The sequence below is a fragment of the Notothenia coriiceps genome, unplaced genomic scaffold, assembly GCF_000735185.1.
Source record: "Notothenia coriiceps isolate Sejong01 unplaced genomic scaffold, NC01 NC01_scaffold00002650, whole genome shotgun sequence".
NCBI classification, from domain to species: domain Eukaryota; kingdom Metazoa; phylum Chordata; class Actinopteri; order Perciformes; family Nototheniidae; genus Notothenia; species Notothenia coriiceps.
Window position 1 is genome coordinate 36,006 of NW_011335351.1, and position 11,184 is coordinate 47,189.

The 11,184-nt window shown below is 38.2% G+C and overlaps 1 protein-coding gene across 1 annotated transcript in view; it reads right to left on the reverse strand.

Annotated features, from left to right (window-relative positions):
• Nucleotides 1–11,184, reverse strand: part of slc39a13 (solute carrier family 39 member 13) — a 29,133-nt gene that overhangs the window by 5,461 nt on the left and 12,488 nt on the right. The window contains exon 3 of the mRNA XM_010765752.1: nucleotides 1,210–1,329. The gene's annotated coding sequence lies outside the window, so the exon portion shown is untranslated. The remainder of the gene's footprint in view (nucleotides 1–1,209; nucleotides 1,330–11,184) is intronic.

An 11,184-nucleotide genomic window follows, 5' to 3' on the forward strand; every position in this document is an offset into this window, starting at 1 on the left:
TGTACAGCTGTTCTATGGGTTTAAGGTTTGTAGCACAAGCAAACGACCAGTTTGTAAAACAGTATTCAATGTGGGATAGAATCAAAAAGTGGAGGTGTGACTTTGCAGCATCGCCAGTTTTATCGACAACTTTGAATATGTTTCTTAAAAGTCAAGTTCGAGTCCAGTATGACTCCAAGATACTGGGAGACTAGTTCTATTTCTGATCCGATTAAAAACGCATTAGATCCTTCGATAAAATACAAGTGTGGTTAATTTCAAATCGGGCCTATTTCAACATCCAATAATTGATATCTTGAACATTGTTTGTTTCAGTTTAAGTTACTCCCAGTTTTGTAGTCTGACCCATTTATACAAAAAAGGCTGTAAATGATCCTTTCCTTGCAGGAAACAAAAGGAAGCTGCTGATTATGTGTCACAATACCTCGGGCAAATAGTTGGTGTAGTATAAACATGTTAAATTGTGTCTGTCCTCACACCCTGTCTGTGCTGGGAAAAACCAAAGAAAGGGATGGGCCAATGCAGGACATTTCTCCATAATATGTTTCTTTTTGTGAATGTCTATTAAAAAAACATCAAGGTTAGATTCAACCTCTTAATTTACTCACAACTGCAGATTTTGAAAGTGTTCTCTTTCTGATTGGACATTTGTATAATTGATTTAATATTGGTACTAAACCACACTGAGATGTAATACATGACTGAATTTAAATGTACTTTTATGTTCATGTTATTTCGTTATGACATGTGTTCGTTCACAAGTCAGATACAGGATTCCAGGGTTTATTTGCACACTTTGGTGATATGAGAAAGGTAAGGGTTGTCCTGCAGCAGCACTAAAGGACTAGTTCTGAAAATAAACATGAGAAATATTCCAAGATAAACTGTTAGAAATATATATATTTATGAGGTATTAGGCTGAGAATATTCAGGGTTTCTAAAGACCTTCAGTAATAAAAGGCATTTCTAAGTAAAACAGCATTTTAATTGCATGGCAAAATGTACTTTAAAATAGCCAATAAGTCTTGTTGGTTTCATTAAGCCGTCCAATTTGCTGGTTCTGAAATAAACTAAAAGGAATCGGGTTGGATTATTAATGAAGCAAAAAGTGCTTTCTTACATACACAACCCATATCAAGTATTTACCCTTAGCGGTGTCTTTTATTTTTTAAATGTGTTGACTGGGAACGTTTTGGTTGTCAGAAGTACCTTGATCTTCTCTGATCTTCCCTGCAGACTCTGATGCTTCGAGGATTTCCATGACTCAGCAGGGTGCCCGTTTCTGAGTGATGCCGCTGCCTTTCCATGGGAAGCTGCATCAGACCGCAGCTGTGGAGGAAAGAGGAAGAAAAACAAGGCAAAAATAAACATATAGTCCCAGCCTCTTTTTTATATATAGCATTTCTTAAATAAATAATCCTTATGTTAGCATTGCCCATCAGTGTCCACCATCAGTAATATTCCCAGTCATTCTAAAAACAGACAGTCAATGCTAGCCTAGATTTAACAGCGCAATAAACATGGATTTTATTGTTGCTCCCACTGTGTGAGAATGGCTTTTAACTCCTGCTGGCAGAACAGCTGTTGAAGAGAGTCCTGATTATTTCTCTAACTTCCGACATGCTCAGGAATAACAGTCATTTGTACTTTTGCTGCATTTTTCAGATCTAACAGATGACCTTTAAACACCACTCAACATTTAACTATATATGATGAATATAAAAAGGAGAGACTGATTCATTTCAGGCTAAAGCCTCTGTTTTCCGAGAACAGACAACTTCCTTGTTCCCTCTTTCAGAAACCACTTATGTTGCCATTTAGACTGATAGGCAAATTAAATGAAAGGAAATAGCCTGCTGTCTTCTGGTCGCGGCAGGGACTTTTTTGCTCCATGTCTATGATTGAAGCATTAGGATTTAATAAAGCATTGAGGTTTTCCGGTCTGAGATTGGAGCAAAATTATCTCTTTAATATACCCGATTTAAATGACCTAGACATAAAGAAGGTGATTAAAACTCCTCTTCACATTTCCTACCAAGCATTGTAGCTCTCCACACATATCCATCAGAAACACTCTTTGGTTATATTTTCCCAACCACATATTTTAGGAGGAAGACATATTTTTAACCTGTCTGTCCCTCTCACTGCCACACTTTATTGTTGCCTCTGTCTGTAAGCTGAGTGCTCTCCTGTGGACAGTAAAATGGCTAAAAAAGCTATAAATAGTGACGGGAGGAGCTGAGCCGTGGATGCAAATCTTCTCCCTCACTGGAAATACAAATACAAGAGAGGGAAATGACAGCCTGCACAAACACTCTGCAACCAGCCATGTCTACAAAGAAACCAAGCATTAATAAAGCGTCACATTTATAAATAGCATTACCAAGCAATAAACTCTCCCTTTGAAACTAGTTAACAAACTAATTAACTAATTCAACCTAGTACAGAGTAAATATGTCTTATATGTTTAAATTTGCTCATTGATTAACCCATTTTTTCCCCAGAAGTGTGCTGCTCGGCTACGCACCGCGCCTCACTAAAACCCAGTTCAAATGCACGTTTAAGTGTATTGTGTCCTAATATCTGTCCTTCTTAACACTCAAACCGCCAGGGGTCGCTGTATACCTAAAACCGCCAATGGGTAAAATTGACCCGCTATTAGAATGCATTGATTTTCAAGGGACAATGTTCTTTTATTTATCATACTAGAACACAGGGTTAATAGTGAGTTTTGATCGCACAGGGATGAAATTTATACCAATATAATCTGTGGACTCTCAGCTTTCATGTTATATCTAGTTTGTGCAGATTGCATGAAGTATAAAATATTTCTACGGTGAGTTATGTGCAAAGTGTCTCTATCTATCTATAACTATCTATCTATCTATCTATAACTATCTATCTCTCTCTCTCTCTCTCTCTCTCTCTCTCTCTCTCTATAAGGTACCGCAGTAGACAACAGCCGTTGCTATAGCAACACGTCATGTTTATGTTTACGCGCGAACTGCGGTACCTTATAGAGAGAGAGAGAGAGAGAGAGAGAGAGAGAGAGANACTGGAACTGGACAGTACATTTATTGCACTAGTTTATCTGTTTTATTTGTTCTATGTCCTATATATATGTCGCACTGTTAGAGGAGCCTGAGACCTCAGTTTTTCATTGCCATATCTACACTGTAGCTAAAGTGCAAATGACAATAAAGGCCTTGAAACTTTAAACCTGAAACGTATTACCCCAGCATGAACAAACCCTCTCTGTTGTGTCTGTGCAGGTTTACCTGGATCCCCTGGGTTGGATGGTCTTAATGGCCTCGCTGGACCTAAAGGCCTCCCAGGAACACCAGGTGGGAACGCTGGAGGTCGTCCAGGAGCTTCCGGTATTCCCGGTCTGAAGGGAGAGAGAGGATCCTCCTACCCCGGGGGACCAGGATATCCCGGAGCCAAGGGAGAGAGAGGAGACCAAGGTGAGCTTCACGGGAATTAAAGGTCACCTATTGTGCAAAATCCACTTTTTCATGTCTCTTCTACATCAACATGTGTCCCCTCTGTGGAAAGAGACTCTGAAAGTTTCAGGAACAAAGATTCTCTCTCTTTCTGTCCTGATCCATTTCTATAAAAACCTGTCTGAAAATGAGCTGATCAGACTTTGGACACTTTATGATGTCATAACGATTTTTGGCTTGTTTAACCATTAGCCAATCAGCAACCAAGGTAACCCCCCCCCTTATCACCTGAATCTCCTCCTAGAGCACCATTGTGTCCTTTTTATCTCAGAGGGGCGTGGGGAGTGGCTCCTTATTTTCATCTAAAGTAAAAGACAGAGAATCAGCACTTTTGAAACAGGGCTGAAACAGAGGGGATTATGGGATGCTACAATGCACGATCTGTTTGGTATTTCGAGCCAAACACTTCAGAGACATGTTTTGTATATATCTGAGACTAGGGGTGGGCGATATAACGATATATATCGTCGTGACGATATTAGGTCTCCACGATATGCTTTTTCAGAGATATCGTATCTATCGTGATAAAAAAAATATATATATTTGAAGAAAAAAAAATTTGAAAAAAAAAACTGATGTGAAAGACATGCTCTAAAGCTGTCTATTCAGGATTCAGACAGTATTGCACTTTATTTATTGTCTTGTTTGATTCTGTTGGCTTATATTTTATTTTATCAATAAGGTATTTATATAGTTTTTCCCTTCAGTTATGCTAAAGTCTTTTATTGCACTTCAAGTCTAAAGTTTACATTTTAATTGTTTGGCACTGACTTTTCCTCATTGATGTTTTATGTTTGACTTATTTATGTTTTACCCTCCGTTTATTGATGTTCACTGCTAGTGCTAGCTCAGAAAGTTCATTTTTATACTGAGAAACTGTGCCTTGAAGCCATATCAAAATGTTGAATTGTTCATTCAGGGATACATTTCAGAAATAAAACCAGCTTGAAATACTATTTTGGTTTGTCACTCCTTTTTGTTTTAGTTTCTGTTACCTTGTAGGTGGTTGTACTGTTAAGTAACTTGAAAAATAACCATACTAACCGACATGAAAAAATATCGTGATATATATCGTCTATCGTGATACTGCTTGAAAAATATTGTGATAATATACTTTTCAATATCGCCCACCCCTATCTGAGACCTATAATATATTGAGGAAAAACAGTATAATAGGGGACCTTTAAACCTACTTAAACACATTAAAGTTTGGTATTGTCAGTGAACGTCATTTCGGAACAGTCGCTCTTCAGATATGACATTACTTGTTGTAGTTGTAATGAGATTGTATTAATTTATCTTTAAGTTAACATTTTAGTTGCAACTCTCGGTTGCAGTTATAACTACATGCACTTTCTCACATATTCTCATGTACAATCTCTCTGCTTCCATCCTAGCTGGTAAACACAACCACTACATGACCCAGGGCTTGTGGGTAATTGCTGGCCTTTTGGCTTTCCTGATCCTGGAGAAGATGTTCCCAGACCAAGACAACAAGGAAGAGGAGGAGGAGGAGCCCACTTCCAACTCAGACCTGAACTCTAACAATGCTGTAAGTATTTTAAGCTGAAATGATTAAAGAAGAATATGCTCAATGCTTCCACAGGAGCTCACTGAGCACAGACGTGTCGTTACAAGACTTCACTTATCTGTTGTCATAGGTATGCTTGCCTTGTTAGTGCTTGATCCTGCATATTTCTATTCAGTGTTTGGGTTATTGTAGCATCCGATGACCTATTCTGCACCCGGGCTATCAGCAGAGCTGCCAACATTTGAGTTCAGCTTGGAGTGAGACTTTTTTTTGGTGAACCGAAAATTCATCAATCTGGTGCACTTTGAGAGCAACATTGAGAGATCTATGGATACATCTCTCAACATCCATATGAAACAGAACTGGAAACAGATTTTCTTTTTCTTTATGGATATTTTACAAATCACTCACGTTTTAAACTGTATTCTTGTTTTACTGTCATACAGTATTTCATAACTGTTTTTCATTTATTCTCATAAATGGTGACCAAACCGTTTGAGACTCGCTGAGATAACTAGACTAAAGTTAACTATCTAAACAGAGAGTCCCTTACCTCACTGAGCTGTAGTTATCTCTCTCGGTCTGACAGGACAGACCTCTACCTCTCCTTGTTTGAGAAACAGCTTCTAATATCCGTTAGCGCAGCTAGCTAACCATATGCTAACAACAACAATGCAAATAGTGAGTTTGGTAGAAATATACTGTATAATAGTAAAGTTATTGAAGATGATGCCATATTTATTGAAGATTTATATTATAAATATTCCCCAAAATTATTCAAAAGCATATTCTTCCAAACTCCTTGCTGTAGTATGACACACAGGAGACTATTGAGGTGTGTAGTGAGTTTGGTAGTAATAAGCTGTATAATAGTGATTGAATATTATATTCTCTTTTTTTGGAGTTGCACTTTGCAGACGGTCCCTGAGCACTCGTTTCTTCTCCGGCTGCGGATAGAGACCAATGTAATGTGTCCAGCTTGGAGGACGGCGCGTATTGGCTATTTTTTTATCAAAATGTGATTCTAGTTCGTTGTCAACCTTACCACGGTACTTAGGAGACGTCATTTGTGTCTGAATAACGTTTTGTTCATGAGTTATTGATCCGTGAAATCAGAATCTCCCAATATCTTTCCAACTTTACTGAACTAAGTCAGAAGACCGTCTCATTTCGTAGACCACTCGGTTTGCTGTTCCTTCACTTTATTTGTTTATACATTTATTTTGGACGAAAACTTAGCGTGAGGAAAGGCAAGTGTGGCGTGAGTGCGTGATATATGGATTAATTGCGTGACTCTCACGCTCAATGCGTGAGTGTTGGCAGCCCTGTATCCGATAACACATATTATAATGAATATGCACACATGTATAAGATCATATTAATGTATAAGAGAGACTTCAACACTAAAATGTAATTATTGTGCTTCAAACAATGAAGCCTTTTATGTCTGAATCTTGAATCTTTAGTTAGGGGCTAAGCTAGTTAGCTAACGTTAGCTTCACTTGACTGAAACCAGTGCATTCCGTTGCTAACGTTAGCATTAGCTTTAGCATAGCAAAGCAGTTGAGAGCAGCTTCTTACCGTGTTCCTGTCCCAGTGTAACTCCACATGTCAGCAGGAAGAGAAACTGAAGAGCGACACCAAACATGTTTTCTCTCTGGAACAACAACTAGTTTACAGAGAGTACACTTAGCTCCCTGTGAATAACTAGATTTTAAGCTAAATGTGCAGGAGTGAACTCAGTGTCGTCTGTAGGGTATTTCCTGTTTCTTCTTTACTGAAACTGAAAGTGGAGTTTCCAGTAACTCGCTGTGGGTGTGTGTTTTACTTTTATTTCTATAAAACCAACAATTGTAACGGAAATTCATCAATAACAGCAGCTTTATATAAGCCAGCAGAGGTGGAGGAAGTACTCAGATAATGTATTGAAGTAAAACCATCAATACTACAGTCTAAGAAGAATACTGAGTTACAAGTCCTGCATTCAAAATAACACGAGAAGTAAAAAAGTAATAGCATTTATGTAAAATAGCCAGTTCCCATTACTTAAATAAAGTAATTGTTAAAGTCATTAAATTCTGAAAAATAGAATATATATTAATGTATACTTATTATTATACATTTGAATATAAGATTATTATTTTTAAATGACCACTAAACATGTATTATTGTGATAAGTGATTTCAATGCTAGCTTTACTTAACACACATTTTTGCATTTAGGAAGAATCCATAATGTCAATAGCAATAACTTAATTTCCACCGAAACATCAGAAAGATTCTGAAAAGGTTTTTTAATCTTGCAATCTGTAATTGATCTGTTATCATGAAGTGCCATGTCATTAAATAATCCAATACACGTGGGAGACATGAGAAATAAACCTTTGAGAATGTAATATTTTGCCAATATAATGAAATTGTTATTTCCAAATATCCTCACAGCTGCTCCACGTGCAACATGAACACAGACAGATACCAAGACAAGAGACAAGGAGACATTTAACAGAACAGACGATCGCTGAAGACAACATGGAGAAGACCCTCTGATCTGATATTTCACTCTGAGTTCATTTGATTCACTGATTCTGTAGGAGAGGTGCCAGTTCCCCTCCTGGTCACTGCCGAGGTGCCCTTGAGCAAGGCTGCACGCTGCCCGCTGCTCCCAGTACTAGGATGGGTTAAGTGCAGAGGTTCAACTCCCTGTGTGTGCTGGGTTTCATCCTCTCATGCTTCTACTACTCGTGTCTCACACTGCTCTGTAACCTTTACTCGTGTCTTTTAAACCTGTGTTATTCATGTGTTGTGTTTATTTGATTCTCTTTGCTTTGTAATGACTGGTTTTAAATGACATGTTATAATGTGTTTCTTAATGTCTTTGTTTAAAGCCCTTTGAGTTGCCTTGTGTTGAAATGTGCCGTATGAATAAACAAAGTAGATGTTCAGTGTAACCTTATTATTCCTAACCTTATATTCACAGAGATCTGGGGANNNCACAAGCCAAAAAATCGTTATGACATCATAAAGTGTCCAAAGTCTGATCAGCTCATTTTCAGACAGGTTTTTATATAAATGGATCAGGACAGAAAGTGAACAAATATTTTTTCCTGAACATTTCAGAACTTCGTTACACAGAGGGGACACATGATTATGTATAAAAGACATAAAAACTTGGAATTTGCCTAATAGGTGACCTTTAAAGCGGAGTAATTATAATTAGAGGTGTATTGATTCTGACATTGGGACCTAAACCTGGGGCACAATAGAGCCCTTCATGCCCCAAAGCATTATAAATAAATGGCCCGCTGGCCCGGAGGCACTATTTAGAAAGCCCGGGCCAGCATAAGTACTTTCCACGTGCCCCTAAACATATTGTTTTAAACACAAACATTTCCTGTGGTATTGGTATTTTGACAAGCAATTTTGATAAATTATTTTGTTTATTAACGCTACAACATAGCGTTTCGTCAGGCGGTTGTCGCTGTTTGCTGCGGAGTAGCGCAGCGCGAGCAGGCTCCCGTGCGCAGGAGAGCACTCCTTCACAACAGACTTCCTCGCCACCTAACCATTCGCCAAAATGTTTTTAATACCCCGGCCAAGCGCCGGGCAAAAAACTATCTTAAAATAAAAGAAAGTCACCGGAGGAGTTAAAGGAGTGAGAGGGAGTATGAGAAGAAGAGGGAGAGAACGGCCACACTGGCTTGATCGATGGAGTTGGCTTCAATATGATGATATAAACAAGGTCTTCTGTCGGCTCAGGTCGGGGTTGATGTACAGAGCCGACAGAAGACCTTGTTTATATCATCATATTGAAGCCAACTCCATCGATCAAGCCAGTGTGGCCGTTCTCTCCCTCTTCTTCTCATACTCCCTCTCNGTGTGCCTTGGCAGTCTCAAGAAAAGTTGCTAACTCCCTAACTGTGTGCAGACTTGTACTCTTTTTATTCCCTTTTTTTTGCTTATATTTAAACCATAATTGCTTCTTTTAATATATCCCTTTTCTACCAGAATACATTTTGTTTTCCCAGGTTTAATAAGCAAGAAATGTACATTATCACATACAGTGTTTCACTCGTTTTAAGAAATCTCGTTCATTCCCAAAAATATGTATTTCCCACCATATTGATGTCTCTCTTCAGGCGGTCGTGCGAATGACGGCGCTCCCGGTGACAACGGTTTCCCAGGAGGTCCAGGATACCCCGGATCAAAGGGAGGTCCTGGTGATGGAGGCCGGCCTGGAATAATGGGTAAGAGATAAAAACGCTGCGATGACAAACAGATTTTTAAGAAACGAGTAAAAATAACATTCTCAATAAAATAATTACTTTATGTCCTTTTTGATGTCCTATCTTGTCGTCTTCTTTCCTTTCCTTTCCTTACCTTTATTTGTATTTCCTTTCCTTCTGAAGCCTCTTCCCTTTCCTTTCCTTTCCTTTCTTTTCTGAAACTTCTTTCCTTTCTTTTGGTTAACTTCTTACCCTAATTTTCTTTATTTCCTTTACTTACCCTACCTTTCCTTTCCTTTGCTTCTTAAGCTTCTTTCCTTTCCTTTCCTTTTCTTCCTTTTCCTTCTCTTTCCTTTCCTTCTCTTTCCTCTCCTTACCTTTCCGTCCCTTTCATGTCTTTTCCGAAACTTATTTCCTTTATTTTGGTTAACTTCTTACCCTAATTTCCTTTTCTTTCCTTTGATTTACTTCCTATCCTGTTCTTCCTTTCCTCAAACCCAATTTCCTTTCCTCTCCCATCCTTCCCCTTCTTGTCCTCAACCTGATCCCATTTCCTGTTTCGTTTTCTATTTCCTTTCACTGTATCCTCTCGTCCTGTCCGACCCCTCTCCTCTCCTGTCCTTTCCTTTCTTTTGATTTGCTTCCTTTCCTAAAACCAATTTCCCATCCTCTCCTCTACTGTCCCATCCCACGTTTTTAAGAAACGAGTAAAAATCACATTCAGAGGAAGCTAGATTGTAACATTTTCCCCTCCTTTCCTCTGCAGGCTCCCCTGGTTTCCCCGGGCCAAAAGGCCTGTCTGGATATCCAGGAAGACCAGGAGCAGACGGGACTCCTGGATCTCCTGCTGGGCCTGGAGGTCCCGGAGCCAAAGGTGAGACGATTATTACACTTTCTTTCAAGACTGTACTCAAGAGTTTGAAGCTTCATTGATAACGCTAACATTCAAATGTGCGTGTGTGAGGCTAGGGAAGGAACGCTTAGCTTAGCTTAAAGGATGAACACTGGGTTAAAAGGCTAGCCAAGCTCCGTCCAAAGATTAAAAAAGTTCTGCAAAAGCTTCAATAATATAAGAAATGTTTTGTAAAATGTTAAATATTTAGCTTTTGAGATGCTTGTTGGTTGATTTTGTTGCTTTTGGTAAGCATCTGTTTCCCCCTGTTTCTTGTCTTGATGCTAAACTAAGCTAAGAAATACACTGGCATAGCAAAGCAGTAAATTATCAGCGTTTTTATACAGTGTGATTAACAAGCAAATGTTTTTCTATATACTAAAAGTTATATGTAAAATCTTATGAATGTTCTTTTTTTGTTTGTGAAGGACGTAGCTAAGTAAAGTACAGTTTATTTAGTCTGTTTCCTGAGGAGTTTGAAGCTTCAGTGATAACGTTGGCATTTAAATGTTAATTTTTCAGGTTTTTGTGGCAGGTTTATTTCACCTTAATTCGGTTTTAACTCTGTATTTTGGCATTTGTAGGATTAGATTCCAGTGGTTGCTTCATAGGATTGTTTCTCACTTGTTTAATTCGAACATTTCCAATTACTCCAGAGCGTTGTAAAGACCATAAGTCAAACATTTACTGGCTTAAAAAAAGCACAGATCATTTCCAATATTCCCATGTTCTAATGTCACCAAATATTCAGTTTCAATCCATTGAGTGTTGGCATATAAGTGGATAAAAACTGGAACTGGACAGTACATTTATTGCACTAGTTTATCTGTTTTATTTGTTCTATGTCCTATATATACAGGACTGTCTCAGAAAATTAGAATATTGTGATAAAGTTCTTTATTTTCTGTAATGCAATTAAAAAAACAAAAATGTCATACATTCTGGATTCATTACAAATCAACTGAAATATTGCAAGCCTTTTATTATTTTAATATTGCTGATTATGGCATACACAGCTTAAGAAAACTCAAAAATC